General features: G+C 42.7%; 1 protein-coding gene across 2 annotated transcripts in view; it reads right to left on the bottom strand.

The window, feature by feature from the left end:
• RLIM (ring finger protein, LIM domain interacting) overlaps window positions 1–5,828 on the bottom strand; it is a 28,059-nt gene extending 22,231 nt beyond the window's left edge. The window contains exon 1 of one of the 2 annotated variants that reach the window (XM_074207771.1): window positions 5,657–5,828. The gene's annotated coding sequence lies outside the window, so the exon portion shown is untranslated. Of the gene's footprint in view, window positions 1–4,807; window positions 4,945–5,656 lie in introns of those variants that run through there. The other variant, XM_074207772.1, reaches the window with a different exon arrangement.
• Window positions 5,829–6,475: the final 647 nt, after the last annotated feature.

Below are 6,475 nucleotides of genomic sequence, written 5' to 3' on the forward strand. Positions count from 1 at the left end.
AAGAGGGTTCTACTTTGGGAACACAGTCTATAGGGAAAGCTACAGGATCACTTAATTTTCATCACAGTTATCTTTGAAGTTGAAATTTTTTTTCTGGAGGTGAAATACCAAAATGGTTCATCATCCAGCTCCTGTAAGAGAGAGTCAATAGATTAAAGAACTGATAACAAAAGACATTACAGGATCATATATATATATATATATATATATATATATATATATATATATATATATACACATATATATATATATATATATATATATATAGGCTGAGTTGAGTTCCAGAGAAGGATCTTTGAGGTCATATAATCCAACCTCCTAAATTTTTCAGATAAACTGAAGTTCAATAAGTAACTTGCAAAATGTCACTCAAGTATTAAATGGCAGAGCTGAGAACAGTGAAAAACAAATCAATGTTCACAATTCTACAGGTCATTCTGTAATCTGAAATTTTTAGCATGTTCAGGTTGAAAGCTAGAGAATCCAAGAATAGAATGTTTCCGATCTACCTTTATAACATCACACACAGGTGATTCACCCACTAGTATAAATTAGAAAATAACTATCACAGTTGTCACAAAGTGTTAAAAAGAGAATCACCTCGGTCACATAAAAAGAGTGTATCTTCCATTGTGTAGGAAACTACAATGTAGACTAAGATGATACATTTTTACTCTGAAGGTAGTACTATGAAACAATACCATAAAATCCTAAGTCAGAGTAAATCAACAACCTGGAATATCTGAATCAATAAATTTGACAACTGGCAATTTTAAGTTAATATGAATTAATAAATTAAGCAAGATAAAGAATTTTACTGCGCCTACACTCCCAGAATGGGAGCTCCCAGCAGATTCAGATCTAAACTGTTTATGATTTATGATATATGTCCTAGAGAGCTAAGACATTGTTAAATGACTTGTCTAGAATCAGAGAGCTAATAAGTCAGAAATAAAACTTAATTCTGGGTCTTCCTGTTTTCAAGCCCAGCACAGTCTATTCACTAAACCATTGCTTCTATAATTTTAAAATATATGTTTACTTAATCCAGAAATAATGTAACCAATGTAAGATGAAACTACAATTTCCATAAGGGATTCTGAGAATCAAATTCTGCCAATCTGACAAAAGTCAACATTCCCCTAGCAGATTTTCTCACAAAAGACCTTCAGTTAAAATACATTTATCAGTATTAGCAAATCACCCGTTACTTTATAATTACTCAAGTTTACATTCCAACTTTGAAAGGCAACTAAAAACCATTATCTTTGGAGAAGGTGCCAACATGCACTGGGAGTATCCTCCCCTGGGAGTTCCCTGTGCCTCGAAAATCACTGATTCGCACAAATGAACAATTCTGTACTTTTATCATTAATGTCCAACAATCTGCAAGTCATTTGGTATACTTTTATCTTAAAAGAATTTTGAATTATTCAAACAGTCTGCCATAAAACAAACCTTAGAATTTGGGAACTGGACTGGCCTTTTATATTTTTTTAATAAACTCAAAAAAATCTTACTGAAGAAATTCTAAGGTTTGTCAACCTTATTCTACACCAAAAAGACTTAATAAATTATCTACATCTTAAAACACAATTGAAATACAATAGTTATGAGACTACTTTCTAAACCATATTCTACACCAAAAAGACTTAAAAATAAATTATGCATATCTTAAAACACAATTGATATATAGCAGTTCTGAGACTACTATCTAAACCTTATTAAATTATCCACATCTTAAAACACAATTGCTATATAGCAGTTATGAGGCTATCTAAACCTTATTCTACCAAAAAGATTTAATAATAAATTATTCACATCTTAAAACACAATTGATATACAAGTTATGAGACTACTTCCTAAACTTTATTCTACCAAAAAGACTTAATAATAAATTTACCCACATCTGAAAACACAATTGAGATACAACAGTTATGAGACTACTATCTAAACCTTATTCTACCAAAAAGACTTAATAATAAATTATCCACATCTTAAAATACAATTGATAAACAACAGTTATGAGACTACTTTCTAAACCTTATTCTACCAAAAAGACTTAGTAATAAATTATCCACATCTTAAAACACAATTGATAAACAACAGTTATGAGACTACTTTCTAAACCTAATTCTACACCAAAAAGACTTAATAAATTATCCACATCTTAAAACACAATTGAAATACAAGTTATGAGACTATTTTCTAAACCTTATTCTACACCAAAAAGACTTAAAAATAAATTATGCATATCTTAAAACACAATTGATATATAGCAGTTCTGAGACTACTATCTAAACCTTATTAAATTATCCACATCTTAAAACACAATTGCTATATAGCAGTTATGAGGCTATCTAAACCTTATTCTACCAAAAAGATTTAATAATAAATTATTCACATCTTAAAACACAATTGATATACAAGTTATGAGACTACTTCCTAAACTTTATTCTACCAAAAAGACTTAATAATAAATTATCCACATCTTAAAACACAATTGATAAACAACAGTTATGAGACTACTTTCTAAACCTAATTCTACACCAAAAAGACTTAATAAATTATCCACATCTTAAAACACAATTGAAATACAAGTTATGAGACTATTTTCTAAACCTTATTCTACACCAAAAAGACTTAATAATAAATTATCCACATCTTAAAACACAATTGAAATACAACAGTTGAGACTACTTTCTAAACCTTATTCTACACTGAAAAGACTTAATAATAAATTATCTACATCTTAAAACACAATTGTAATGCAACAGTTGAGATCTTTCTAAACCTTAATTTACACTGAAAAGACTTAATAAGAAATTATCCAAATGTTAAAACACAATTGAAATATAACAGTTATGAGACTATTATCTAAGACGTATTCTACCAAAAAGACTTAATAAATTATCCACATCTTAAAACACAATTGAATTACAATTATGAGACTACTTTCTCAACCTTATTCTACAACCAAACATAAAATTAATAAAATATCCACATCTTAAAACACAATTGAATTACAATTATGAGACTACTTTCTCAACCTTATTCTACACTGAAACAACTTCATAATAAATTATTTACATCTTAAAACACAACTGAAATACAACAATTATGAGTCTACTATCTAAACCTTATTCTATATCAAAGACTTAATAAATTATCCACATCTTAAAACACAATTGAAATACAACAGTTGAGACTACTTTCTAAGCTGTATTTTTACATCGAAAAGACTTAATAAATGATGCACATCTTAAAACCCAATTGAAATACAAGGTATGAGACTATTTTCTAAACCTTATTCTATACCAAAAAGACTTAATAAATTGTTCAACATCTTAAAACACAATTGAAATACAATTGAGACTACTTTCTAAACCTTATCCTACATCAAAAAGACTTAATAATAAATTACCCACATCTTAAAACACAATTGAAATACAATAATTATGAGACTACTTTCTAAAATTTATCGTACACCAAAAGACTTAATAAATCATCTAATCTTCAAACGCAATTGAAATACAACAGTTATGAGACTATTTTCTAAACCTTATCCTACATCAAAAAGACTTAATAAATTATCCACATCTTAAAACGCAATTGAAATACAACAGTTGAGACTACATTCTAAACTGTATTTTACACCAAAAAGACTCAATGATAAATTATTCACATCTTAAAACAATTAAAATACAAAAGTTAAGACTACTTTGTAAACTGTATTTTACACCAAAAAGACGATAAAATTACCCACATCTTAAAACAGAATTGAAATACAATTATGAGACTACTCTCTAAACATTACTGTACACCGAAAAAACGTAATAATCAGCTCTTAAAACATATTAAAATACAATTGAAATACGTTTATGAGACTACCTTATAAACCTTTTTCTATGCCAAAAAGGCTTAATGAATTGTTCACATCTTAAAACACAACTGAAACACAATCGTTAGGAGCCGATTTTCCTTGAATTCGAAGGCAAAACGAATTCGTCTTCCTTCTTTCTCCCAGATATGCAATTCTTTGCCATAGAACTCAGAGCATTCGAACCACACAACAGCTTAAGGGTGAGTAATGAAAGAGCAGAGCCCACTGCTCATTAGTATTCCACAAAGAAGCCCCGAGAAATCCTGAATAGAAAACAGCCAGAGCTACCATTCAAGCTTCTCGAGACTCAGGCAGCTACCTTTCAGGAGCTTAACGTATGTGAAAAAGCTTTGCCCCCCCAAACAGTAGGCGAGAAGAGGCTCTTTAAGGTATTGTCCCTCAGTGGGAAGGCGAGGATGAAGTGGTCCAGCTGAGCAGCCGAGCCCGAATCTTGCCCACCCGGGGGCCTTTGTGTCACCCCCCCCCAGGTGCCCGGTGGCGATGTGCCCTCCCAAGCCCGGCAGGATCTTGGTCCAAAGCTCCATTTTCCTCGGGCCCAATATGGCTGCAATTCGCTCCCCACTGGACTTTCCTAGCTTCCCAGGCTGCAATCGCTCATGAGTCAGCCTGCACGGGGAGTGTTCGCTCCCGCGGCCGCTCCGGAGTCGACACCTCGGCCCTCGATCCCTCCCCAAAGGCCCGAGCACAGAAGCCATTCAACAGTTAAATTCTTTCTCTCGCCCTCCCCCCCCCGCCCCCCCCCCAGACCAACCCCCCAACTCAAACGCATTTCCCAGACTCGCCGTTTCCAGGCCCCGACGGCGGGGAACCACCCCCCGAGAACCGGCGTCCGGGGACTAAGCAGCCTGCTAACAGGTGCCCGTCCCCGGAACGGGGCTCCCGGGCCCGGGGCCCGGGGCTAACCTGCGGGGCGCGCTGGCGGGGAGCCGGGCTAGAGCAGACTCGGAGCTGCTGCCTCCTCCATCTTGAAATTAATCAGCAGAAGCGCAACCGCGAGAGCGAGATTATATAGGCGGCCGGCAGGGCCACCAATAAGCGGGGGCTGTGACGTGACGGGCAACGCAGCTGGCTAGCAACAAGGCCTGCGTAAAGCCTCCGTGCGCAACGCCCCCCGCCCCCGCCCCCTGCCGAATTTTGCAAGAAATGGAAAGCTTAAGTGACTACAGGCAACTCCGGCCCCCTCCCAGGCCCGGAGCCCGCGGCTTCCGCTAGGCCGCGGGGGGGGGGGGGGGGGGGGCGACCGTTCGAAAGGCCCCGGGGAGGGATCCTGGGGGGCCGGGCGGGGGGGCCCAGGACGAGGGCCGCCGGGCCCGGCCTGACACCTCGCGGCCCGCGGCGCCCCGCCGCCCGCTTTCGATTCCCACTTGCCCAAGGCCAGGCCGCCGGCGGGGAGCCCGCCCCCGGGCCGGAGATGGCGCTTGCTGGGCCCCGGGCAGCAGGGCTGCAGCGGCCAGCCGCCACCCAGGCCGAGGGCTCCCGGCCTCGGCCGCCATCGCCAACCCAAAATGGCATCGGCCGAGAGGAGAAGCCCGCCCCCTGCCCTCCCCTGCGCCGCGCTGCCCAGCCCCGCCGCCCTGCCCCCCCCCCCCCGGGCCCGCCGCCGCCGCCGCCCGGCCGGCCCGCTCCCCCCCGCCCGGCCGGCCCGGCCCGGGGGCAGGCGCGGGGCGGCCGGGGCGGCTCCTCCGCCGGGTCCCCGACTCCCGCCCGGGCTGGCCCGGCCCCCGCTCCTCCCCCCCCCGCTGCCCGCCTTACTCTAGTCGTGGCTGGCACGCGACTCCCTGCAGGGCTGGCGGCGCCGGGCCCGCCTCCTGCCACCGCGGCCCAGTCCAGCTGGAGAGACTCCGGGAGAAGGCAGCCGCTGCCCTGCACGTCGCTCAGGCGGCCATTTCCTTCTCCATTGTTACCAGGGAACCGCCGGAAACGTCTCCCACCAAACACAAAGTGACGGCACAGCGCCCCACTGACGCACGGCCCCACCCCGCGGCCGTGGGCCCCAGCCTGGGCATTCTCGCGAGACCTGCCGTCTGAAAAAAAGGACGCGCAAGCCTTCTGACGCTTCACGCCCTTCATGTGATGGCTTCTCGCGCCATTTTGAACGGAACTCGAACCCTCGAGCCCTCGGAGGCTTCAAGAACCTTGCCCTCGCGCCCCCCCCCCCAAAAGACGAACGCTCCCCTGCCCCTCCCCAGCCGCGTGGTCCACCCACTGCACGGTCTTCACGGCGGGCCACCGCCACCTCAGGGCTAGAAAATGCGGGCGTCCCGGCCCTCCCCGCCCTGCAGCCCCCCCACCTCGAACCTTCTCTTAGCCCCTTATGGACATGGAGCCGAGAGAGCTCTCCAAATAGGGAAAGGGGAGAAAAACGTGAAATTCCAAACCTTGCCCCCAAAATGATTGGGGAAAACCATTGTATGTTATGGCAAGAAGCAAAAGGAGAAGAAAGTGTTCTTCAAGCTATCGGCATGACATGGAAGACCCATATTAAACGCATGAGGCTCACTAACATTATATTTAGATTGGGCAACGCCCCCCCCATCCAACCTCCCGATTCCCCCAACCCTTATCAGCCCC

Source organism: Macrotis lagotis, chromosome X (assembly GCF_037893015.1).
Source record: "Macrotis lagotis isolate mMagLag1 chromosome X, bilby.v1.9.chrom.fasta, whole genome shotgun sequence".
NCBI classification, from domain to species: domain Eukaryota; kingdom Metazoa; phylum Chordata; class Mammalia; order Peramelemorphia; family Peramelidae; genus Macrotis; species Macrotis lagotis.